The sequence below is a fragment of the Rhinatrema bivittatum genome, chromosome 18, assembly GCF_901001135.1.
Source record: "Rhinatrema bivittatum chromosome 18, aRhiBiv1.1, whole genome shotgun sequence".
NCBI classification, from domain to species: Eukaryota; Metazoa; Chordata; class Amphibia; order Gymnophiona; family Rhinatrematidae; genus Rhinatrema; species Rhinatrema bivittatum.
This window is the reverse complement of record NC_042632.1, coordinates 24354259-24381378: the sequence shown is the minus strand read 5'-3', so window position 1 is coordinate 24381378 and position 27120 is coordinate 24354259. Positions and strand designations below refer to the sequence as shown.

At 41.8% G+C, this 27120-nt stretch overlaps 2 long non-coding RNA genes across 2 annotated transcripts in view; one reads left to right on the top strand and one right to left on the bottom strand.

Annotated features, from left to right (window-relative positions):
- On the bottom strand, window positions 1-27120 carry LOC115079927. Its single transcript, XR_003853449.1, has 3 exons — window positions 27026-27120; window positions 3195-3333; window positions 1-126 (listed from the first exon to the last, which is right to left on the bottom strand). It is a non-coding gene; the product is annotated as an uncharacterized LOC115079927 (long non-coding RNA).
- The window catches only part of LOC115079926, a 138800-nt gene continuing 137053 nt past the window's right edge, over window positions 25374-27120 (top strand). The window contains exon 1 of the long non-coding RNA XR_003853448.1: window positions 25374-25409. This is a non-coding gene — a long non-coding RNA (uncharacterized LOC115079926). The remainder of the gene's footprint in view (window positions 25410-27120) is intronic.

The window sequence follows — 27120 nt, the reverse complement described above, 5'->3', positions numbered from 1 at the left end:
TTTGCAATGTATTTATTTTTAGATTTTTTTTCTCAAAAGGTAACCACAATTTAAAATCCTTGTTACTTCAAAGGGTGACCCAACCCTGGCTGCTTGAGGTCTGAATTGCAGGGTGTAGGGCACCATCTGTAAAACAAAATAACAGCAACCTTATTTCAGGGTCAGCAGGAAACAGAGCACATCACATAGGCAAAAACATAAAATACAGTCTCTTTGCAGTTCTTTTAGATTTAAATTAGCAGTAGCTCATAATCTTCTCATGCCAATGCAATCTGGACTGGCCTGCTGTCACACACCACCTCCCATGAGGCCACGGTCTCAAACCCCAAGTCACTGCTGCACTACTGGACTCCAGTCTGGGCTGCATTAAGTGAGGTGGCTCTTGTAATGATGCTGTCATTAAAGAGGACACTGCCCCTTTAAGACAGGCCCCCTCCTTACTCTCCAGCCCTTGGCTCTCCCTGCAGAAGACTCCTTGACTTCTCCAGCACTGCTCGAGTGTCCCTCTGCTGCAGGATGATTCTTCCGATGATGCTCTCTATCCAGGCAAATCTCTCTGCAGGGCTGTCTCTTGCAGCTCTCTCTCTCTCTCTCTCTCTGGCTGCCGGCTGTCTCCTTCGCTGTTCCTGTTTCTCTTCCAGGTCCTTCTCTCACTGGCTGCGGGGGCAAACGAGGTCTCAACAGGCCAAAGCCTGAACTCCTCCTCACAGAGTGGCAACATCACTTCCAGAGGCTTGGGCTCTCTGCAGATGTCACCCATATCTTCTGGTGGATTTGCAGCAGCTCGGCTGCACATGTCATCAACCCCTCCTCTTTGCTAATGGCACTAAGCTACTCAAGGACTGGGTAAGCAGCAGGAGGGATTTGCTTCTGAACACCTACCCCTCAGGTAGGGCCAGTGGCCATCTTTGTCCCATTATTCTCTAGGGGGGATTTTTTCATGTTTTTCCAAAAGTCCAGCAACTTGTAAACAAGCACATTTCAACTCAATTTCACGCATCTTCATACCCCGTACTCCTAGCCCACGTTGCTGAGCGCCATTTTATGTTACCCCACTCCGGTGTGCCCGGTGAGGCCATAAAGGTATTTATACTCTTTGGGGCAGGAACCCTGACTAGCTCTTGTACCTCCTCTACTTTCCAAGGGGTAGATTCTCTGGACTGGGGGAAGAAAGGAGTCCTCTCAGGTCCCGATGTGATAGAGGTTGGACTTCTTACACATTCCCTTGTGTTTCCCCTGGGGAGGATTCTGGTCTCTGTTGTGAGTGCAGAAATAAATACTCTGGAGCCACTCTGTTAGTGTCCAAAATAAAAGGCTTTACTGTTAAGCATTGATGGTGAATATCACACAACTCAAACTGCAGCACCACAGAAATCTCCCTTCAGTTTCTTTGCAGCCTCTTCCCTCTATCTCAGTGGTTCTCAACCCTGTCCTGGGGACCCCCCCAGTCAGTCGGGTTTTCAGGATATCCACAATGAATATGCATGAGAGAAAATTTGCATACACTGCCTCCATAACATGCAAATTTTCTCTCATGCATATTCATTGTGGATATCCTGAAAACCTGACTGGCTGGGGGGGGTCCCCAGGACAGGGTTGAGAACCACTGCTCTATCTGCTCACGAGTCACTTATTATCAGGGCAAGGGAGGCACCCACTCTTCTTGGATTAAGGTAAAGTGGAGCTCCCAGATGGCAGGGTCTTTAGGATGCTCAAAACTCCTTCCAGGCTGATAAAAATAGCAAAGTCTGTAGCACAGAGAGTAAATCCTCTCTTTCTCTCCCCAGGATGGTAAGTACCTGATAGGTGTTCCCAGTGATGTCCTTTACTCATGGTTATTCGTTATTTATTTATTAGGTTTATATACCATTATTCTGTAGGTCAATCACAACGGTTTACAACAAAATAACAATAAAACAATGAATTAATAAATTAAAATAAAAACAAGTTAAAAATAAAAACCAGCTTGCAGTAAAAGAAATACAATTACATAATAGTAAAATAATAAAAAAGGAGAGCATAAAACAGAGTGTACAGAGAATAAATTAGCCTCTAACAATTGCATGTCTTAAAATTTCCTTCTGCAAATGTGATGCGCCGATTAAATAACAGTTGAAATCTCATAAGCCTGTTCAGATAACCACGTTTTAAGATTTTTTTTTAAAAGCTGCAAAATCTCTTTGCAATTTTAATTCAGTCGGCAAGGAGTTCCATAATTTTGTACCTATGATCGATATTGCTGTATCCCCGACCTCGCTCGAGTTAGCAGATCTTTAGGATCTCCTTCATCTTACACAGTCCTTTTAGTACCTCTGGATCCTTGATGTATGGGACCCTCTTTGAAATAAGCAGTTCTCTTGACTCTAGCAGGAAGGAAGGGTATTTTCTTTCCCCCAAAAGAAACAGAAACTAACAGCGGTCCCCTCCACACAGCAGGTCACCACCACTTCAGGGATGTATCTTCCCTATCCCTGGGCGGCTTACACGCAGGGTTCCCTAGTCCCTGCGTGTAAGACAGGCCCAGGTGTCCAGTGAGGCTCCTAAATAAAAAATCTCAAAAATTCCTCTAACTTAGACTCAGGAGGAACTCAACCAGACAGGTTGTATACTGGAAGAGGAAATCCCTCCCGACCCTGGCCAGGACCACCAAATAGGACTTGCTTGGCTACCACTGGCTGAGCCTGTAAAACCAAGAAAAGGTAAACCTCTAAGAGCTCTGCTGTCTGTGCTAACCTAAAAGACTGCCTCCCAAGCTGTAGCAAGGGCACGCTTATATACTGTTACAAGTGGGCTGGCCATTCCAGACCCCGCAGAAGGAGGGGCTGCATCTGAATGGATCCTCCCTTCATTCTAACATATTCTCTCTCTCAAGCTCTCTAATTGATCAAAGGGCTCAACCAGGTCCCACTGGTGATGCGACTGCTATGGATATAGTATCCTTCTCAGGCCTTAAGATCCTCTAATCAAGCCTTTATTGAAGTACCTTTTCTTTGTTTGGCCCATCTCTCAGAGAGAAGAGGCCTTCTCAATTGTGCTACCACTACTGATACCCAGACATTAAGAGAGCATTAAAACTGTTTGCAGCACAGCACGAATGGTCTGCAGCTTTGCTGAAGTACAAATTGATCTGGACTCCCGCTGTTCCTTGCATAACCTTTATTTACAAGCAAACATAATTAACAGAAGCAGCTTACCTCAGCAGTACTTCTAAACATGGAGCAGTACTCCTTGGAAGTGCCTTCTACTCATTCCCAAGGACTTCCTTCCTCCCCCTGATCCTGCGCTCTTATTCCTGCTCTAAGTTCCTATTGAGCTATGCGGTTAAAAACATTTCTGAAAAAAAATTCAACAAAATATTAAAACAAAAAAACTGTCAATATCACAAACAATAATCCATCACATAGCATCTACCCTCAGCTACCGACCACATCTCCAAAAGCTACCTGAAACAAAAAGGCTTTTAACTTTTTTCTTAAAAGCTTAATGTCTGTACTGTGATTCTCAACCAGTGTGTCACTAAGGGGTGAAAAGTCTGTCATCCAAAATTTGACATAGCAAGTCTGCACTTTCTATAACAGCCACATGTGCTTGCTGCTTGAGGAGAGAGCAGAGTAAGGAGCTGGTATTTAAAATTTCTCATCACCATTCCCTGTTGCTGCTTTTCCCTCAACCCTGGCAATCACTGCCACCACCAGTCCAAGCCATAAATGTTGCTGGCATGCTGTATGTATCCTTCCCACCGCACCTTCCCCTCCCCCTGGTTTCTGGGAGTTTGTTTTTCTCTGTATGCTTGTTTATAATGTATGGTCTTTTATTCTGTATAAGATAAGGGTCAGTCTACATTCTGCATGTTTGACAGAGGTGAGGGATTCTGCTAGCTAGGATGTAGATTCTGTGCAGGAATAGAGCAGTCTGGCTTGCTTTGTTTTTCCAATAGTAAGTGTCCTATGCTCTATGGGGTAGATTTTAAAAGCCCTGCGCACTGGCGCGCCCATTTTGCATAGGCCGCCGGCGCGCGCAAAGCCCCGGGATGAGCGTAAGTCCCGGGGCTTGCTAAAATGGGCGGTCCGGGGGGGCGTGTCTGCAGTCCGGGGCGTGGCCGAGTGCCCCGACACAGCGGCCTGTGTCGGGGCCTGGCCAGCCGGTGCATGCAAGTTAGGCCAGTGGCAGGCGTAACTCCATCGAACAAGGTAGGGGGGGGGGATTTAGGTAGGGCCGGGGGGGGGGGGGGGGTTAGATGGGGAAGGGAGGGAAAGGTGGTGGGGGGGACAAAAAAAAAGTTTCCTCCGAGGCCGCTCCGATTTCGGAGCGGCCTCTGAGGGAACGGAGGCAGCCTGCGCGGCTCGACGCGTGCAGGCTGCCGATTTTGCGCAGCCTTGCACACGCCAACCCCGGATTTTAAAAGATACATGCGGCTACGCTGTTTTTTAAAATGTACCCCAATATTTGCAGTCTTGCTTTTTCATAAATAAGGTTGTTGCTGTTCAAGTCCTGGGTGTTAATATTCTTATGGTATGGCTGGTGTGCTTTATAATTTCTATATGCCTTTTTAGCAGGTTTTCATGTTATTTCATAAAATGGCTGGCAGAGAAGCGATTTTGAAGTACTATTACTGAGGGAATATCAGAATCTGAATATAATTTTTGTATGCTGAGTTCAAAGGGGAAATTTCCTGACTGCCCTGTATAAATTCCAGAAAAGGTCAGAACTTCCTGAGGTTGACAGTGAAATGCATGAGAGTTGGCCTGTATTGAAAAACTGTGAGCTGCATATGCATATCAGCCCCAGATTTCTAACAATGCAGTAAGCAAAGATTAAAATTTTTGTGAAAAAAATAAAATGTAATAATGATATTTTATAAGCAGTTACTGAAATTAAAGAATGTTATCTTTCTCCTGAATCATTTTTAACAATAAAATATCTGTTTTTTTTGGTTTTTTTTTTTTGTTTGGTTTTTTAGTATAGCTGTTAAATGTGGTGCGCAATATGTCAATAACATGAGCATTATCATCTGTCAGGTGTGTCATGACGAAAAAGTTGAGAACCACTGGTCTGTAGTATCACGTAAAGAGGGAGGTAATGAATTCCACATCATGGGACCTATTACAGAAAACATTCATTTCCTAACCTCTGACAAATTAACCATTTTAAAAGAGGGAATTTTAAAATAGCCTGCATTTTGAGAACATAAAATTCTGTTTTGAACATATAGAGTCAGCAATTTAGCTAAATAACTAGGGCCATTCAGTTTTATAATTTTAAACAGCGGATACATCTTATATTCAATACACTGTTGGGGAGGCAATCAGTGTGTAATTCATGTGGCACTGGAGAAATCTGATCTTGTATGGATCTTCTCAAAACCAACCAAACTTGGAATTTTGCAAGACCTGCAACATTCAAAGCTAAGAATTGGGAAGACCAATATAAAGTATGTTGCAATAATTAGTCTAGGAAAGAACAAAAAATTGAACTAACATTCGAAAGTCATTTGTGTAAAAAATATGACGTACATGACGTAACGTCCTTAATTAAAAAAAAAAACAAAAAACAACCTGATTTTGAAATTGCTTGAAGTTGAGGTTTAAAAGATAAATGTTCTGTTGTCTCTGCTATAAAAATGCAACAGCCTATCTAGCCAAAACTATTTTAGATGAGTCCACAAGAAGCTCAGAGTTCCAGTTCTCCTCCTTGAGGCACAATCTTTCTGGAACCCCTTCTGCAAGGACTCCCTTGTATCCTTTAGCGTGTTGCTGCTTCTCTTGGAAATCTGTCTTTGCTCAGGACTTCCAGCATGTGCTTGCTCTATTCTTTCTTTAATATGCTCTTTAGCAAGCTGTGGTTTTGCTCTGACACAAGAATTTTTCACTTTTCCACTGGTATAAATAGTTGACTTATATGATAGCCTTAGAAAGAATCCTCTCTCTCTCTCGCAGTGTAGGCTAAAACATGGAAATGCCTGTCTGGGCACCTCGCAGATTGTGATGTGAAAAATATCACGGGTGTGATACATTTAATGCACGTTGTGGTAAAATACCTATGCAAATGGCTAAAATAGCGCACGTTGCGGTATCTCAAAAATTACCCTAACCGCACCCCTTTCCTTAATCGCAGGCACTATTCTGGCAAAATGTATAGCAAAATGATGAATTTAGGTCTTAGATTGTGAGCCCTCTGGGACAGGGAAAATACCTACTGTACCTGCATGTAACTCACCTTGAGCTACAATGAAAAGGCGTGAGCTAAATACACTAAAATAATAAAATAAAAAACTTGTGCATGTAGCGGGAGATACGCACGTGGTTGGGCGGCTTATAAAATCTGCTTGGCACGTGCTGGCCCAACTTGGGCACGTATCTCTTGGTTTGTTGCATGCAGGGCTTTTAAAATTTGCCTGTAAGTGCACCCATGGGAATGCTTACTTTTAAAGTGGTTTAATATACATGCCGAGAAAATAGGTGGCTATTGCTTAGCCACTGTACAGGGGAAGATTTTGCTGTGGGTTGAAACTAGCCTCCTAACTCCAGAGTTATTCTAGATTTAGGTGATTAGATCCTTTCGTAAACTGTCCCCTTCAGGGGGAGTGCAAGGAGGAAAGCTGGGAGTCTGCCTGTTGTGGTACTGTCAGGTCTTCCTGCTACTATCAAGGCCTGATCCTTTCATAAAAGACTCTGTACAAGGTACCAGCAGGATAGTGCAAGATGGAAAGCCGGGAGTCGGCCTGTTGTGGTACTGTCAGGTCTTCCTGCTACTATCATCAAGGCCTGATCCTTTCATAAAAGACTCTGTACAAGGTACCAGCAGGATAGTGCAAGATGGAAAGCCAGGAGTCGGCCTGTTGTGGTACTGTCAGGTCTTCCTGCTACTATCATCAAGGCCTGATCCTTTCATAAAAGACTGCTGTACAAGGTACCAGCAGGATAGTGCAAGATGGAAAGCCGGGAGTCGGCCTGTTGGGGAGAGTTGTTAACGGTGCTTTCAGGTCCCCCAACTGACATCATCGAAAGGCCTGATCCCTCCATAAAACACCAGCGCACAAGGTACCTGTGGGGAGTGCAAGAAGGAAAGACTGGAGTCTGTCTATCGGAGAGAGTTGTACTTTCGGGTGCCCCCTTTCAACTATCGGCATCAAAAGGCCTGATCCCTCCCTCCATAAAAGATTGTCATACAGTGTCTGTCAGAGAGTTCTTGTACTCTCGGGTGCCCCTTTTCAATTATCGGCATTGAAAGGCCTGATCCCTCTATAAAAGATTGTCACACAGTGAGGCACCACCACTGGCACACCTCTACTCCCTTTTTATAACTTGGCTCCTCCAAATTTGCTTCACCTTCAGAAGTAATATGGGCAAGAAGAGGAAAGGCTATATTTGTGCTTTTTCATCTCCACCAGTCACATCTTCCTCATCGCCCAGCCTACTCTTGAGGTATTTAATTCCCAGAGACAAGTAAATACAGGACAAGTAGAACTTGGAAGCACTGGCTCCATTCTGGAAGAAACTTTAGTTTCTCTGATAGAGTTGGATTTGTGAGTGGAAGTGTGATAGTAAGATCTCCCACGTCTCCCTTTCCTTCTGGTGCTGTAAGGCTCCTGGATCCTGGGGCTCCATTTTTTCCACCTATAGGCATTGGGCCTGGAGGAGGGAATTCATCTTTGCCCATGAAGCCTACAGTTAATACCCTGGATGTACTATGGACAGCTACTGCAGACAGTTCTGGTTCCACTAAAATAGATTAAATATTATGCACTATAGGTGTTTGGACTGCTCAGGTGAGCCAACATTCACCCTTTCTTAAAAGGCAGCATGAAAAAAACAATATACATTGGGAATACATGTTCTAGTTTGTATGAATCCAATGTGGCCCTAATTAAAGACCACAAATTGTAACATCAGAAGTTGGAAAATGTAGGGAATTATGCTAGAAGATTGAATTTAAGATTTATTAAACACCCCACTGCTTCTTAATAACTCCCATGGAAATGTTGAAACCATATTTGTGGAATATTTAAAGGTTCCCAAAAAGTCTGTACCTTCAGTTTCTAATGTGTATCATTTACCAGATAGATAGAAAGTATTTTCTTCTGAAAATTGGAGCAAAGCTAATTTGTCATCTGGTTCATTTGATCTTTCTGGGTTTTTGCAGCAGTCACAGTCAGAGGTTCCTCATAGAGCAATACTCTAAGTTACTTTTATGCAGGAATTAGATAAATAGTGGAAAATGAGATTGTTTTTTGGTTTAAAAGATGTGTTCTTTTTGAGTCAAAATGTTGCATTTCCTGATGACGCCAGTGACACAAAGCAGAGAAGGAAATTGTTTATTCTAAAATATCAAGGAGTGATTGCCTTTGATGTGAGTTTCTTATTGAAATTTCTGTGTAAATGTCTAGTGAAATTGAAAGGAGTTAAATACATTAAAAAAAAAATCCTATCCAATTAGAAGGGTTTGTTTTTTTTTACAGGATAGGGAACCATCATCTGATTCTGTCTTAATTAATTAATTAAAAAATTTGTGTAGTTCGCTCAACTTGAGTGGATAACATAGAATATCAACAGTAATATACAAACCATAATACACAGTAAACAAAAACTACAAAAATAATAAACATAATTTAAGATTAAATATAAGCCAGAGTAAACAAGTTTAAGCTAATGTAAATGGTTTCTGGAATTTTCTTGTGTTTTCTTTCTGTTTCTCTCCCATTGGTGGACTGAATAATGGCAGGCTTTATATTTAAAATTGTTTCTTAATTTATCATGTTCTTTTATTGTATTATGTGTTATTTATAGCTTGCTGTGCTTTCCAAATATTCAAGATTCTCTTGATTTTGTTAAATTTTGAAAATGAACATAGAATTTTTTTTTTAAACTGACCTCTTCGAGGGCAATGCTCAAATTGTACGCACTGCTACAAAGTTTGTAGGTACCTTTCACCTGTGGTCTTTGTACCACTTTTCAGACAAAAAGTACCGATGTACATTCACTTTGAAAAACCTACCAAGTAAAAAGTAACTGCAAAGATTTGAACTTTCTCTGTGAATAGTTTTTCTGACAAAAACTGTGCATGTAGTTTTAAAAATCTAAAATTATGCATGTTATTTTCTTACTCAGCCTAACCCTGCCCCCAGGATCACCTCCATTACAATGCAGGTAAAAAGTACATGCGTTATAGAGCTATGAGCATGCTTTTTACCATATTAGATGACAAGCAAGTTTCATACAGATGCTTTTTATCCATGGAAATCCCTTTGAAAATTATCTTTCACCCACATCCCCATGTACAGATATCACAGGCATTCCATATGTGAAAAGACTGTCTTCTCATGGTTGCTGCCATGCTGATTTTTGATTGGACCTTGCAATGCTCTAACTTCGCATACAAATTTTCTCTTTGGTTGCTGCAGTGTTGTTTTTTGATTGGTTCTTGTAATGCTGCTTCTGGTTTGGTTAGTTTAATCATGTGATATTTGTGTGCCTTTTTCCATCTTTTAAATTCTTTCCTCCTGTTCTGTCTCTTTACTTTCAAAGCCATTATGAAATCCTGCAACACTGTTTGCCTGATGCGATTCTGTAAGTTTATTTACATGTATTTTTTGCATTTATCTCAATATTTTTCTTTGCCCTGTCCACTGATTTATTTTCTTGCTTTCTCCTCTGTATAGATAGTTGTCCCCCTTGAAATAGTTCTTTTGCGAAACATGACTCATGTTGCAGGTCGGCTACCTTTGTAGCCTGTCTGTACTGACAATTGCTGCCCATCAGATATTCTACTACCCATCATGTAGTTCTTAATAAATACCTTGCATTTGGAAAAGTGAACTTTTGAATTCCTTTAGTACACCGTCTTTACTTCTTGCATATACAATCTGAGTGCATTCCTTTCCTCCGTTTTGCCTGAAATCCATTTTTACAGTCATTTATCTCTTACGTCTCCATGTAGTTTTCTCCTCTGAACTCAGGTCCTCACAGTACTTGAACGGCACAAGCTATCCTCATTTTCTCCCTTTTTAGTATCAGAGTGATACTGTACTCCTCTTCTCCAAATCTCCAGTAGATATTCATGGCATCTATAAGTGGATTTGGAATGGGCCCTTCTCCTCTCTTTCCCCTTCTTCTCCAATGGATGACTGTACACCATCCCATTGATCTCCTTCCTCTTTCTTAAAGGGAACTTCTCCCATTAGATGTCAGAGCAGCAAAGAATTTAATTGAGTCCCTAATTAATGAGTACTCAAAACTGAAATAACTGAAGTTAAAAATACAAACTGAACTGGGAGGGTGGAAAAATTCACCCATCCAGCTAAACAGCTCTATGCAGACATCAACTTAAACAGCAGGAAAATTAGAGGACAGCCAAGGAATGCTGCCTTTGTAAAAGAAACTAAAGAATCCACACCCTTAAATGGTGGGATATACCAAAGTACTCTCTTCCCCTTGGGAAAACTAAACACGTGCATTATTGTTCTCTCTCCTCTCCATGCAAATTGCATATTCTGTCTAAATTCTAGTAAGGAGGTCACAGGATCCCTACAATTCATTTATGTATTTTTTCAGCTTTTGATTTCATGTCTATCCTGTTGAAGACTCAAGATAAATTTACAGACATTGAGGCTGCCACAGTAATGCAGAATGTGCTGGGATTTTAGTGTGCGTGCACAGTGACGGAAAATGTCATAATGCCTTTGTATCACTTCATGGTGAGACCGCACCTTGAGTACTGTGTACGGTTCTGGTCGCCGCATCTCAAAAAAGATATAGTTGCGATGGAGAAGGTACAGAGAAGGGCGACCAAAATGATAAAGGGGATGGAACAGCTTCCCTATGAAGAAAGGCTGAAGAGGTTAAGGCTGTTCAGCTTGGAGAAGAGACGGCTGAGGGGGGATATGATAGAGGTCTTTAAAATCATGAGAGGTCTAGAATGCGTAAATATGAACTGGTTATTTACTCTCTCTCTCTCTCGCTCTCTCTCTTTCTATATGTAATAGCCTGTCTGGGCACTTTGTGAGCTGCAAAATAGAAGTATTGCAGGACCACACCCCACAATACACTACCTATGCGAAGCTTATGAGGGCAGCTTTGGGAATGTCTTACAATTTCTATTACATTCAGAAAAGCAATACATGGTCAAATTATCTGGCTAAAGTTAACCAAATAAGTTGTCAGGGATAAACATCCTGCTGAATATATTCTTCTAAAGATAACTTGTATAACTTTCAAACCTATCCAGCTATGTTTCAATATATCCAGGTACATATACCTGGGTAACTTTAACCGTAACCAGATATAGACATATATGGTTAAGTGGCAGAAAACAAGTAAAAAAACAAAATCCCTAGCAGACCTGCCCAACTCTATTGCCCATACTCTCAAAGCTCCTGAACCTCTTCCCCAAATCCCCGCCTACCCCAAAATGTAAAAACATTGCAGGCCTATTTGTCTGAAAGAGTCACCATATCCCTTTCCTCCCACCTTTATTCAGCAAATAAATGTGGCCTCTGGGCTCCCTGGCTGCCAGGAGCTCAATAGGTTTGCAAACCTCACAACGGGAATCCATTGTTGCATTGACCAGCGTTGCTGTCAGATAAAACCTGGCTCTTTTTAAGGATATTCTCAGGAATTGTTTCTGTACCTCAGCTGGGGGAATTATGTTTTATGAGTCTGTCCTGCGACTCTTAAGAGTTTTTACATATGAGGTAATATGGCACTGGCAGAATGTCGAAGGGGGTTTTGATTTTGAATTTTGTTTTAAATCTTAGTTATATTATTTCAAGGGGGAAATATTTGTTTTAAGATTTTTTTTTTTTTTTGTTTCAGTGGGCAATGTATTTGTCCTTTGGGTTCTCACTGATTTTTTTTATGATTTGTGTAACCAGCAGCTTTTGTATATGTTTTATTTGTTAGATATTTGTTAGATGTTGATTATGCATGTTTCTTTGTTCGGATGACTCTTTTATGAGTTGGGGGAAGTGGTTAATAAGAGCTTTTAAATACAGTAAATAAAGACAGCCAGATGTTTTTTTTATTTACTATTGGCTTAAGATGTATTTGAAATGGTAGAATAGCAGTGAAAGCTCCCATATCAATTGTAGTTTGAGGGTATAGAAATCTTTCTTCCACTCAGAATCTTGGTGCACTTTACAATCATATTAGTTCATCTAATAATGTAATTAACCACCTCACAGATAGATATCTCGATGATATATACATATCTATATATTTGAAGACCTAACCATGTTTTTAGTTATACAATTACAGTTTGACTGATACAAAAGAAGATAATTAATTTGTTCAATGTCACAGAGAGTCAATGGCAGAAGAGGAGTTTGAAATGAGGTAACATTTCGTAATCTTCAGCTGTAGCCACAAGACCCACTGCCTGTGCCAGTCAGTGCTATAAAACTTTGTCAATGCAACCTGTGCACAATCCAACTGTTCAGAAAACCACTGCCCACTCCCAGCTTGCTAATCAATATTACTGGTGCAGAGTCCCAGTCTACATCGTTAATTGTTGACAAGTAAGCAACCCTGGAATTTAAATGGAATTTCATATATCTGTATCTAACTGATCAATAGTCACTCAGCATGCCTTCCTCAGAATATCTCCCAGAGGAAAAAAATAAATTGTCGGCATGTTTTTGTTGTTGGATTTTCTTCTTAGCCAAATAATTCACCCTCTTCAAAGGCAACTTGATAAATGTTTATTTCTGCATAATGCATTCTAACAACTGCTGATTTTTGATTTCTGACACATGCTGTGAGTCACATAAATTCACCGCATGAACTAGGGAGAGAGAGTGCTAAGAGAAATGTTCAGAAAGAAGCTGCTGCAGGCCCCATTCTATCAGCACTTCAGATACTACGATGGCCTTCCACACTATAAGGTGCACTAATTGAATCTGAGGGAGGTAATAGCTGAGAAATTCACCCAATAGCTACATAATAGGAGGCAATTCAACAGTGTTGGCAGCACAGTGTTGCCGCTGTTTCACATCCAAGATGAGAATACGGAGGCACGTCCAACGCTCCTCCAGCCAGGGCGTCTGAGTGACGGAGCGTCTTGTAGCTGGCCTCAGATTCTGTAATTTCATGGAGTCTTATCTTATATCTAAAAAGTATAGGTAGGTAATGAAACTTTCACTACAGACCAGAGCAGTTCAGATAAGCATTGCCTCTAACTGTCAGAGCTCCTTGTGGAGCAGAGGTTCCACACAGACGGTTTGGGGAAAATCCACAAAGTACATTTGTAGAGGGTAATATTCAAAATGACTTCTGCGGACAAATTAGTGCTTTACCCACAGAAATGAACCTACATAAAATTATATTTGTGCACACTGTACGAGCGTACTATTACACACATTGGGGAGAGGTGAACCTGGGTTAGAGTCTGGGCGGGTTGGGATTTGCATGCCTAGCTTTCTATTTTAAAAAGTGTATCCATAAATTTTCTTAGTCAATCCATGCGCACCCAGTAGGAGGTGTAATTGTGAGCAAGTAGTTTTGCCAGCATAATTTTGAAAGGTGACCTAAGTGGATATTTGCTGGTTAACTTATGCACAGTGTTCCCCAAAATTAAGTGCCATGCATTTGTGTTATTACAGTCAACAACACAGAGAAAGTGATTCTCAAGCTGATTCTGTAGTATCCCCTACCCAGTCTGGTTCACACAGAATAATTACAATGAATACGCATGAGTTAGAGGATACTCCCCGAGCCGATGCTTCTTTTAGGCAAGCTAGGTGGTTGCTTAGAGTGTGCAGATTTTAGAGCGGCAAAATCCTGTCCATGTGATATCTAGAGGAGTGCTGTACTACTGCCATTGCCAACAAACAGGTCGATACAGTAAAGTGTGCTCCGTCGGAGCGCACTGTCAGCCTGCTCTGGACGCGTGTTTTCCCTTACCCCTTATTCAGTAAGGGGAGGAAAACACGCGGCCCACCCGCGGCACCTAATAGCGCCCTCAACATGCAAATGCATGTTGATGGCCCTATTAGGTATGCGCGCGCGATTCAGTAAGTAAAATGTGCAGCCAAGCCGCACATTTTACTCTAAGAAATTAGCGCAGACCCGAAGGTCGGCGCTAATTTCTTCCGGCACCAGGAAAGTGCACAGAAAAGCAGTAAAAACTGCTTTTCTGTGCACCCTCCGACTTAATATCATAAGCGATATTAAGTCGGAGGTCCCTAAAAGTAAAAAAAAAAAAAAAAAAATTTGAATTCGGCCCGCGGCTGTCGGGCCGAAAACCGGACGCTCAATTTTGCCGGTGTCCGGTTTCCGAGCCCGTGGCTGTCAGCGGGCTCGCGAACCGACGCCGGCAAAATTGAGCGTCGGCTGTCAAACCCGCTGACAGCCGCCGCTCCTGACAAAAAGGAGGCGCTAGGGACGCGCTAGTGTCCCTAGCGCCTCCTTTTCCCCGTTTTTCCCGCGTCACCTCATTTAAATACTGAATCGCCCGCACTGGCGAAGGGCTGGTGCGCGCGCGCGCGCCGGGAGAGCGGGCGTTCGTCCGCTCTCCCGCGGTCTTACAGTATCGACCTGAAAGGAGGGTGTGCTGTGCTGGAGCCACTGCCGTCGGTAGTTAAACTGGAAGAGGGAGGTGAATGACCGTTCGCCTAGAATGCCAAATATGCGGGCATTGGCCCTGGGTACTCTAGGACCAGTTTAAGATGCACAGCATTAAAAGACACTGTATTGGAAACCCCATGATATGTCCAGGGAAAGATTATGTGTGAAACTGGGCTGATCTTGCTCTAGTAATTTGCTGCTATGTGGTCATCTTAACTGTATTTTAACATGGAAGTATGCATGTAATTTAACTGCACAGATGCTGATTATATTTTTAAGTGTACTTTAGAAGCACAATAATTTGTTAGAGAAATATTCTGCAGTAAGTAAACAGGCATACAGATAATGAGAGTATAAGCCAATAGACCAATCATCTCACTTAAAATAAAAATGTAGACAGTATTTTTCCTGGTTCTTTATTACAGAACCCTCATGGCTTTGGTGCAATTTACAACAAAACGATCAGCCTTTTCTTTTTCTTTAAAATGCTGCAATGTGTGCAAAAGCCAGGGAGGAGCTTGCTACATCAGCAATGTCTGCCCAATCCACAACAAATTTGTGCCATAAATCTGTGTAGTTTGTATGATTTCCGTGAATTTGCTCACAAACCAAATCTATACAGGTTAACACACCTTCATCCATTAAGCCTGACAGAGAGAAGAAAAGTATGCTTTCTGCATCCCCAATGTGTTTCTTCCTTGCATCCTGCCTGACCACCGACATCCTCTGCAGTTTATTTAGTGGCATTTACATCTAGGCTTGCCCCGCTGGCATCCAGAGCGGTGATTCTGCTGCATGCTTGTGGGGTATTAGAACCCGCCTTACGGGTCAGAAGTCCAATCCATGAGAGGCAGAAAGGATTCCTTCAGCACTCTTTTTCATTGAGACCAGAGTTGGTAAATATTTCTAGGGACGTGCATTTGCTTTCTAACAAAATAAAAATGCATCAAAGAAAAATTCATTTTGTTTTGTACGAAAATGAAATGAAAATAAACCCTGCTGAAATTCAGGGGTTTTTCATTGCCTTTCATTTTAGAAATGAACCCTCCCCAGGCTTTCTCCTATGTCCATCCTTATCTGCCCCCTGGTTCCCACTTACCCCACCCTCACCACCATGGTGCACTTTTTGCTTGCTTGACAGACAACACAGACATGAGGATTCTGTATTCAGTGCACAAATCTGCAATGTCAGATCTCAGTTTTAAACAGGAAACCTGGGATCTGAATCTGCAGACCATAGCATTATATAAGTTTTTGCTACAAGAACCTGTTCATTGAACATTCAGCCTGAAATGTATTATTATCCAAATTATGCCTTGGATCTCAGAATTGAATTATAGGTCTACATGTGAACTTGATTTTGGTTGTTTATACTCTGATCCTCTCAGCTGGAAAAGACTACCAGAGGTGGCTGTGGAAGAGCACCTTTGCTTCATTTCACAAATAGGGAAATGTGATGAACACTACAGACGCTTATACGACTTGATGCCTGCTGTACTTTTGCAGGCATAGTGCCAAATGTCAGTGCTGTTTTTGCCACTAAAAGAGTCATAAATATGGTAATCCCTGCACCCAACCTATGCAAGAGTATTTACTTTCCGAACAGATAGCTAACTAATTATAAGTTTCGAAATGAAGACGTGAGTGGGAAACCAGAGATCATCTATGGCATTGCACCAGGAATCAAATTGGGCAGACTAGACCTGCCTTGCAGTCCTTATCTGTCATCACTGGCTTTCTTCTGTTTTGATCTCAGTTAGCAGCTCTTATCTCTTATACTCAATGGTGATGTGGCAGAAGTGTTGTATTCTTTTAGGCATCACCATCATAGCCAATATTGAGGTATTGTCTTAACTGGACTTTCATGCAGTGATAGATCAGTGAATGTGTGTGTGTGTGTGGGGGGGGGGGGGGGGAGGGTTGTGTAGGGTCATATTTTTCCCAGAGAGGCATTATAAAGAAGTTGGTTCACTTAATGCTGATGGGCAGGAAGAAAATTAAGTTTTACCAATGGAGGAGGTGTGAGTTAGTGGTTAGAGCTGTGTACCACAAGACTTGTAAGTTTAAACCCTGCTTTCTTAATAAATCTCTATGTGACTGTTTCCTCCCGATGAATTTCAAAGGAGAAATAGCACCATGTTATGGTAACAATAAAAATAAATTTACTGACCACAGTGGTACAGGTTACTTTAGAGGAAGCAGCACTTTTCAAATTCCATTTTGTCTTTCCTATAGTCAAATTATAGAGAAAATATAAACCAAACTTCCCAGGTCATTTTGTGAAAATTAAGAGGCCAATGTAGTAAAATGCACTGAACTTCGTGGCAGTTCACATGACATTTAATAAATATCTCATGCTATTTTGCTATCGGGCATTATATGCAAATAAGCTTTGTAGCAAAATAGCATGTCTAGTTTTTCTATGGATGTTATTGCATAAAGTGCAGTTAATTTTTGGCAAAATTGTGTTTTCATAGTAACATGGTAATAAAAGCAGAAAAGGATCAAATGGTCCATCAGTCTGCCCAGGTTACCCTCATGTTTCTCTTAAAGGTAGCAAGTCCTTTCAGTTATTCCCAAGCCTTATGATAACCATAAAAATGTACTGCTAGCAAGTAGCAACATTTTTACTGGGTAGTAAGCCTTCTTGAAAATTCAGACAGAGCTGCTTGATGTGTTTTGCTTAGGGACTTGGATGAAGATGCAGTCCTGTGCTTATTCCCTTATGTCTACATATCGGTATCCCAGACCATATAAGTCAGGGCCCGTGTTGGTAGTTGTCTGAATTCAAATCTTCTTCCACCCCCTCCCACCCCATTACCACCACTGTTAAAGCAGAGAGCGATGTTGCAGTTGTATCAAAAACATCAAGGCTTATTGGTTAAGGGTAGTAACAGCTGCTCTGTGCTGGTTACCCCCATGCATATCAGTTCCCCGGACCATAAAAGTTGGGACCCTCTTTGTTGTCTGAATCCAATTCCCCTTTTTTCCCTGCGGAGAGCAATGTTGCAGTTGCATCAAAAGCAAAAAGGTAGTAACCGCTGTACCAACAAGTTAACCCCCCTACATACTTATCTCATTTCTGTCCTCTAGGCTTTAGGGCTTCACAGTGTTTATCCCCAGCCCCTTTGAAATCGTTCACTGTTTTCATCTTCACCACCTCCTCCGGAAGGACATTCCAGGCATCCACCACCCTCTCCATGAAGAAATATTTCACGATGTTGATTTTGAGTTGTCCCCCCTGGAGTTTCATACTAAATTATTTCCAATGGAAAAGAGTTTGAAGTTTGCGCATCATTAAAACCTTTCGGGTCTCTGAAGGTCTCAAGACTTGGATCAATATGCTTAGGCAGGTTTAGTACACAGACAGTTTACATTGTCTTCTGCGTTTTTCACAGAGTCTAAATATACATTCATAACTATTGATCTGTTTTTCATAATTTTGCATCAGTCACTTATTAGCATTACATCTGAGAAAAGAATGCACAAACAAAAAATTTGCACCATGAAATACCTAATTGTGAATAAAAAAAAAGATTAACTTTGTGCACTAAACAAACCAATAGCATGCTTATCTCAAAGTTGCCTTTGTGGCATTAGGATCTCTTTAGTACATTGCCTGCATAGTAAGATTAGTATACTGTCCTATAAATGCATATGAAACATATGTTTCATGTATCATTTCTTTATATGTGCCAGAAAATGATAGCGCTTAAACTAAAATTAGTAGATGATTGAAAGGAGATACTTTGATTTTCCACTGCAATATATTAGAATGATGCAAGAGAAACTTTATAAGGAGGTAATTTTCAAAGGCTTTCCACACATAAACTGATTTTTCACCCATAAATATGCTTCTGGAAATTGCTATGATATATGCTCCTTTTAAGTGCATAACTTCTTTGAAAATTACCTCTCATGTTTAAGAGAGAAAAAGAGAATGAACAACTCAGGTTTCTCTTGTTTCAAATAAAATTCATAGAGCTTTGTGGTCTGTTATGCATCATTTTATCTCTCAAAAGATTAGTATAAACATGAAGAGGACAGTTTTTAGAGGGAATTAGCTGAATAACTATGCAGTTATCTGGCTTGATTTCCCCAGCTGAAAATTGTCCCACTGAAAACTTAGGCTTTCATACAGTGGGTATTTATAGCTGGATTAAAATGAGGTGTTCATAGGAACAAGAAATGACGGCAGATAAAGACCAAAAAAGCCCATCTACTTTGCGCAGTAGCAATTTTATATGCAATCACCCAAAGTAGATCAATTCCCACATGGAACCCAACCTCCAATCTCGTTGTATCCCCTTTCGGATTGCAACTGCCACTCCATGCAGGTTTCCCAAACCTGTCCTGGAGCACCCTCAGCTATCGAGTTTCCATGATATCCACAATGAATATGCATGAGATAAAATTGTGGATATCCTGAAAACCCCACCGGCTGGGAATCCCCCAGCATAGGTTTGGGAACGTCTACCTTAGAGGAATTACAATGCTGTGAGGATTGTTAAGGATGAAGGAGTAAACAACTTGTGAACAATTGCATTTTTAAATATGCAAGCAGTTTTGCCCCCATTTTGCTGCCCACAAAAATAGCAGGTGCAAAGAACACAATTTGTAAGCAATTTTCAAAGGAAAACGACCTTGGTACTTTTCTTTAAAATTAGGTGAAAAGTCTGCAGGTAGAGTAAGTGTCTTCAGCAATGCTGGCTACTGAAAATCGTGAATTTAACCCAACTATTCTTGTGATATGTGAATTGCTGATCACTAGGGGTATGCAGGGGAAAAAAATTAGTTTGGTTGAACTGTTCCATTTTTGGCCCGTTTCCAGCTGAATTCCATTTCAGAAGGTTTGAGTTTATTGTAATTATTTTTGGATCATTTGTTTCAGCAAATAGCATGTTCTATTTAAATATTTACAGACAATTCAATGTTTTGGTTCGGTTAGAATGAACCAAATGAAAAATCAGCTTGTTCATCTTGCGACAGTGTTCTCTCTCTGCCTTTCTTTCCATCTCTTCCCCTAATACATAGTAACAGTAAATGATGGCAGATAAAGACTATTCAGTCCATCCAGTCTGCTCAGGTTAACCCCTTTTTAATGATTGTGTAATTATTATTTTTAAGGAATGTTTTTATGCTGAATATTTTTAAGCTCGGTAAGAATACCAGCTTCATAGTATTGTCAGCTGAAGTTCACACACATGCCGGAGGGTACTGGAAGCCAATAGTAACAGGTGGGAGAGAGAAAAAGGGAAATAAAAAAAAAATGGATAAAGTGCGTAGCTTGCTGGGCAGACTGGATGGGCCATTTGGTGGTCTTCTGCCGTCATTTCTATGTTTCTATGTTAAGCATGTGTGGGTCTGGAAAGGCCCTTGCATTGAGAAAGATAGAAGGTTTGGGGGTAATAGGAGTTACTAGCAGTAGAGTCCGTCCCCAAAAAGGTGGGTCAGAGTCAAAAGGTTTTAAAGGGAGGACATCTAGAGTCCTTTGGGGAGTCACTGATGAGGAAGCTTGAGATGTTGAGATGTGCTGGAATTACTTTTTTTTTTTTAATGTTTTCCTTTATATAATGCCAAATTTTTTTATAATCTGAAAAATAACTTCTCACTTTGGAAGAATGGACTGTGTTTATTTTTCATTATCTGAGTGTGATCTCCTGTGCCTTACAAGTTAGCCCAGAGATTAATTCCAGACCTTGAGGGCTGCATATCAGGTTTTCAGGATAACCCCAATGAATATGCATGAGATAAATTTGCATGTATGTTACTTTAATTGTATGCAAAAAATGGGTGTAACTTATGCACATATTTGCTGACTTTTTAAAATGCAGTGTTACATAATTACCCCATGAACTGCATACTTTCCCCAGACTATATTACCAATGAGCCTTCTCCCAGGTTTTAGGAGCCCTGTTCATCAATGATAAGTGGGTCCATGCATCATTTAATCCTTGCCTCTGCTCCAACAATGCTCAAGAATGCTAGTTAACACCAGATATAGCATTCTTATGAACTGGAGTGAGATCACCAGCTCATTTTGCATGGGTTGTTTTGATGCAGTATTTAAAAGCCAGAGTGAGAGCAGTGCATTTGTGTATAGCAAATGTATGCTTTTAGATATGATTTACAATATAACTACAGTTAAGCCTTATTTTGTGTGCAGAGGATGTGTTCATCAGTTTGAGAAATGGGCCATTGAAAGGATAACATACGCTCATGCTGTTAAACATTAGCCTTTGCAAGGAAACAAAAAAAAAAGATTGTAGCACAAGAAATATTGAGTTGTACTTGATGAGCACTAAAGACCCAATTAACAAAATATTAAACAGCTCAAAGAAAGTGAACAGCAGAGTCTCTCTGCATAAAGTATTCATTTTTTTGTCATTTTCTAAATCAGGATAACATTTTAGAGTGTCGTTGGGGAAGGTAAATACAAAAACCAGTTAGAACAGTTGTAGGTCTTGATAAGCTGTCCTCTAAAACTGATGATGGAGATCTCTGTAGACCATCTGCGCCAACTGCACTGGAGCTACCAGAGACCACCTGAGGTTCAGCCATGGAGCACTGCAGATTTTGCCAGATTTTTATTACATTATTTTTAGGGACGAGCTATCCAAACACTTCCATTTCATTTCAGTTTGGGGGCAGTTTTCATTTTGATTCAGTTCAGTTTGTTCTGTTTTTCAGTTTTTGTTTGTTTCAGTTATTTTGCTTTCCAAAAATGTATACATGCAGATCAGAAGTTGTGCGTACAAATCAAGCACCAAACTGTGGCCTAGATTCATCATTTTGCCTGTGATAAGAAAGTGGTGTGGTTTGGGTAATTTTTGAGTTATCGCAATGCATGTTATTTTAGTGCTTTGCATAGGTAAGTGCCCAGACAGGCATTTCCATGGTTTGGGCTGCTTCTGGAGAGAGCCTCTTTATAAGCCTCTCTTATATTAATCAACTATTTAGGAGGGTGAACTAGTAGCTCGAGGTGAGGTTTTGCTGGTGGTCTAGGGTTTGGGGGGCAGTTTTACATGCACAGTCAGACGTACGAACAGCACAGTTCACATCAGTGAAGATTTGATGTGATTTGGAATGAGGAAAGGTACACAAAGATGAGATTTCTAGAATGTACTCTTGCCCTAGCTTGATGCACTCTCTACCTAGGTGCTATCAAGCTAGGGCGAGAGTACTAATTACTAGTTTACCCTTCTACAGTGCTTTTAAATAGATGAGAAATATGTGTGCCATACCAGAGGCTCTCTCTCTTTCTGTCTCTGATAAATATCACAAATCCCAGTTTGGCCATATTGCATGGCACAACACCTGACCTTTGACTATATTTTGAAAATTTGCATATGCATCTCATGATGTGAAAAATAACACGTATTATGGCATTAGGGCCCTAACGCCCACGATAATGCCCCAATGAATTTTGATGAATGACCCTGTATGTGAGCAGTTTGTTGTTGCGTTTACAGTTTAGTATAGAAACCTTATAAAGAAAATTAAACACACGTGTGTAATATGCTACATGAGGAGGTGAAAGCATGTCCTGTGCAATCTCTGTGTGTCCAGGCACATACAGAGATCAGGTTGCAGAGGTGAGACATAGTTGGGAGTGAATGGACCTCCTTTAGAGAACATACAACTCTTTTTTAATAAACGTGTGACAGACAATTTGTCAGGTTTTGCAAGTGTTTTGAAAAATAAATCCAATAAAATTCATTGAATTCAAACCTCATCTGATGATTTGTTGGATTTCTGGGATTGACGACAGATTTGTCTCAGTCCCTATGAAAGGAGACAATTGGTAGTCGATTGTTGAATCTTTCTATTTTTTAGCATTTGAAAGGAGGCAAGGAAGGAAGGGGTGGGAGATGAAAGAGGAGAGAGAGGAGTGAAGGAGTAGCCTGGGTGAGAAATGCTTTCATTTGAAACCAGGGAGTTCAGGCGTCCTCCTTTCTCTCGAACACGACTGCTTTCTCTGCCTCTGTCTGGGAGTCTTGTACCACTACCCTCCTGCCTGGCTAAAAAAACAAACAAACAAATCTCACCTCAAGGCAGGCAGATTGCAGGAATGTGTGGGAATAGCCATGCGTTGGCAGCCAATGGGTAAGTGCCATGAACCTGAAGGTGAAAGCAAGGTTAATCTCAGCGAGGGAGGAGTCACAGAAAACTGCTTTGTCGGACTGTAACGGAGGAAGGATGGGGCAGTCACTATGTGTAAGACAATTTGCAAGCCGCAGATATATGCTAGGGGGAGTGGGGTGGAAGCACGCAGCACGAGAATTGAAATGTGCGTGTGCTTACGTGTCAGAGAGAAAATGAGTGTATGTCAGAAACAGAGAAAGCCGGTGCTGGGTAGGGGATGAGGCAAGGGGGATCTGCTGCTAGGAGGGGGGGGGGGGGTAGTAGATGGGTGAGCGAGACCTGGTGCTGGGGAGAGGGGATGTGTACCTGCTGCTAGCCAGGGAGAAGGGCGCAGGGATCTGCTACTGGACATGGGGAGGGATTAAGGGATCTGGTACTGGGCAGAGGAGAGATAGTGAGAGGGAAGAGAGTGAAGGGAAATGGAGCAGAAAGAGAGGGATGAAGGAGCAGGACACTCCATAGATAGTGAGATGTTTGTAGGGGTAGGGAGCAGGCACGCCGAAGAAACCTAATAGATCAGAGGGCTGTGAACCAGGGAAGCTAGGGTTCAAATCCCAGTGCTTCTCCTTGTGATGTGGGGCAAGTCATTTTACCATCCATTGCCTCAGGTACAAACAGGCCTGGATTCACTAAGCAACAATATTTCATTGTGGGAAGGGACCAATATAGTGGGGTCAGGTGGGATGACATGGACCCAATCCATGGACTTTGTTCCTGTCACATGCTAGGTGCAAAGTCAGGTTGGTGCCATTTGGTAAAATGGTGTCAACTGGGCCCGGGGCTAAGGGCATCCTGGGCACCCAGCTGACTATTGAGGACACTTATTTTAGGGTACTGGGGGTTAGGGAGCTGGCGTGGGAGTCCATCTGCCCCCCCCCCCACCCCGAGACCACCAGGGTACTATTTTTTGGGGTGAGGTTGATGGGGGACACTAGACACCAGATTTTATCATCTTTGGAAGGGGGTAAGAATGGGCGGAATGGGGTGGGAGGCTATCCTGTTTCATTGGGGCTTTTTGGCTTTGAAGTGTGGGGAAGGAAAGGGCTGTCGTCACACATGTAGCATTTTTATTTTTCATTTCGGGGGCCAGTGTCCCAGGATGATTCTTTTAGGCGTTTGGGGGTGTGTGTGTGTGTATTGGGCACCTTCGCCCTTTAGTTTTCCCATGGGAGCATTGGGGCAGCTCACTGCTCCCTCAGGAAAATGCAATGATATAACAGGGTTGACTTTTTTCTAAGTCAGCAATGTTATTTTATTAGCATTGGATTGCTTATGCATAAGCTGCTTTGCATGCATTAGGCAATTTTATGCATGCAATGCAGCTTATTTCCTTAGGGGGAGGCATATGATATTGCCTGCTAGCACTGCAATATCGAGTGATGAACAGCATTTAACATACATTACAAGTTGTTTAACTTGTGATAACACCAGATCACAACTTATTAAATCTAGGCTTTAGGCATATCTGCTATTGAGCAGGTCTAAAATAAGATGGATAAACTTATCTGGTTAACTAAAAGGTTATTAGCTGCATATGTTTATGTGGCTAACTTCCCTCGCTGAGATTAACCTTGCTTTCACCTTCAGGTTTATGGCACTTTCCCATTGGCTGCCAACGCCTGGCTATTCCCACACATTCCTGCAATCTGCCTGCCTTGAGGTGAGATTTGTTTGTTTGTTTTTTTTAGCCAGGCAGGAGGGTAGTGGTACAAGACTCCCAGACAGAGGCAGAGAAAGGAGGATGTCTGAATTCCCTGGTTTGATTCAAAACAGTGGCATAGCCATGGGTGGACCTGGGTGGGCAGTTGCCTACCCAATTTGGACCCAGGCCCACCCAACTGGAAGAGGCCTGTTAGAGCACTGCCATCGCAGGAACCCATCCCTGCAATGACGAAGAGATGTGCTGGAGCTGCAAGGCCACCACGGGATCTCATCCCCGTGACAGCGAAGAGGAGAGCTGGAACTGCAAGAACAGGCCTGACGCAACTGGGTGTGCATGGCACACCCGGGGAGGCAACGGGACAGCAGCAGCAGGAGAGGCATCTGGCGGAGCCTAACTAGCCCGCAGCCTTGCCTGCTGCCGTTCGGCCCACCTATCTTCCTGCTTGAAGGGGGGAGGAGGGTGCGGAAGCTGTGCATGCCCGCGCACCACTTCTGCTCCCTCCCCCCTCCATGCAGAAAGATCAGTGGACCGTATGGCCCAAAGATAACAGGAGGCCCTCGGGGCCGTGGTGAAGCTCATCTCATTATGGCCCAATGATAGCAGGAGACCATTATGTGTGTGAGCGAACATGTATGTGTGAATGAGTGAGAGCCTGTGTGGGTAGGTGAGAATGGGAGCTTGAATGTGTGTATGTGTGGGTGAGAATGGGAGCTTGAATGTTTGTATGTGGGTGAGAATGGGAGCTTGGGTGTGGGTCTGTATGTGCCATAAGTATGGGAGCCTGGGGGGATGAGAGAGAGAGCTTGTGTGTGTGTGTAGAGAATGTGAGCTTGTGTGTGGGCGAGAGCATATGAGAGTGATAGCTTGTGTGTGTGAGGGAATCTGTGAGAGAAAGCGTGTGTGAGAGTGTGAGGGAGGAAGGGACGAAGAAAGTAGGAGAAGAGAGACACTGAAAAGGAATTAGGAAATGAGCAACAAGGAGAAAATGGGAAATGGAGACCAGGACCAACTGATTAGAAAAATACAAAGATCAGACAACAAAGGTAAAAAAAAAATTATTTTGATTTTAGCAATTGGAATTTACCATCTTTGGGAATGTGCATTTCTTATATTTTTGTATTTTGCTCTTTCTTCGGTATTCCACTGTTCTGAATCTAATTTCTCAGGCTTTCTATTTTGGTTTTATCTGCATGTTTCTGTTTCTAATTTGTAGTCTCTTATTTCTATATTAGGTAAGAGTCAGTCTCTGTTTTGCCTGTGTGTGTGAGACTGAAGTGTAGTATTTCTGCTAGCATGTAGTTTCTCTGTAGCAGTCCAGCTGTTATTCCAGTTGTGATATATTAATGTTCTAGGGCCTGGTATAGTATTTGCATTGCGGCTTTTTCATAAGGATGGTATTATTTGAGCACTGAGAGTCAGTGTATGGGATGGCAAGGTTCTAGATGTCTCCATCTTTGCAGGAGTTTGTGTTACTTCACAAAATAGCAGTGGAGGGATATTTTTTGCTGAGGTGACACCATAATTTGAATATTGTTTTTCATGTTAGTTGTAATGTGAATTGTTTAGCTCTGCTCTGCACCTGTTCTGATGATTAATGATATTTTATTGTAGTTATGATGATTTCTGGCTTTCTGCAAAGAGGATGCATGAAAGAATACATAGATTTTTGTTTTATTACATGAGTGAGTGGATCTTTGCTTGTTACATGATATACTTGTGCATTTATAAACTGCAATAAATGTAAAATAAATTAATACAGATTAATAAGGAATTTTTAATGCTGGTAAGTGCTTGAAATAATTGAAGTAAAATATTTTAAAGTTTCACGCATGATTCATAATGGCTGTTGCAAACTACTTAGAAAGCCATTGTAGGGTGCAGTATACGGCATTCTTTATCATTAAGAATTCAACTAGTAGGTCCCTCCCAAAAATAAATTCTGGCTATGCCACTGACTATGCCAGTTTCAGGAAGGAACTGTGATCTGTGTCTCAACCAAGTTGCTATTGCTAAAATGACTGGAACAGACAAGAAGAGTGGAAAGGGACCGGAAGTGGGAGGTAGCTGTGAATAAAAGTGAATGGCAGATTTTTCTCTTTTATTGGCCCTGTAATTTATTTCTTCTGTTCCTTGTTGGGCTTCCGGTTCAACCAGATGCCAATCTCTACCGGGTCACCTTAAGCCTTCATTCCCCTTTGTGCATCCCTTCGTGCATCCCGTAATGTTAGCCATTCCCCATGTTCTTTTATTTATTTATTTTATTTATTTAAGGTTTTTCTATACCGGCATTCATGATAAGATCATATCATGCCGGTTTACATATAACAGGGGGTGCAAAAACTGTTCTTTTAACAAGTGCAACGGAAGCAAAAGTTACAATAAAACAAGGTTGTAGGTTAACAATCCCCATATTTAAATGTTTAATGTATTTGACAAAGGTAACGCATAAGTTCCTGCAAATTTTGTTTAAATGTAAACCGATGTGATATGTAAAATCGAACACCGGTATATAAAAGTAAATAAATAAATAAATTTGCAGCTTCCTGAGTCCCCCTCCCCATTATGGAATCCCTTTCTGCCCATCTAGGCCCAGTCCTCACAGCGTCAGTTCTCAGCGTTAGTTCTCAGACTGCGGTGCTTTTCAGCGTACGTCACGTACCGGCGGAGACGCCCCCTCCCCTCCTCTCAGGGGCTGTGAATGCCGCTGCCAGAGCATCCCCAACCACTTCCCGAGCTCAGGTCTCCCGTGCGTCG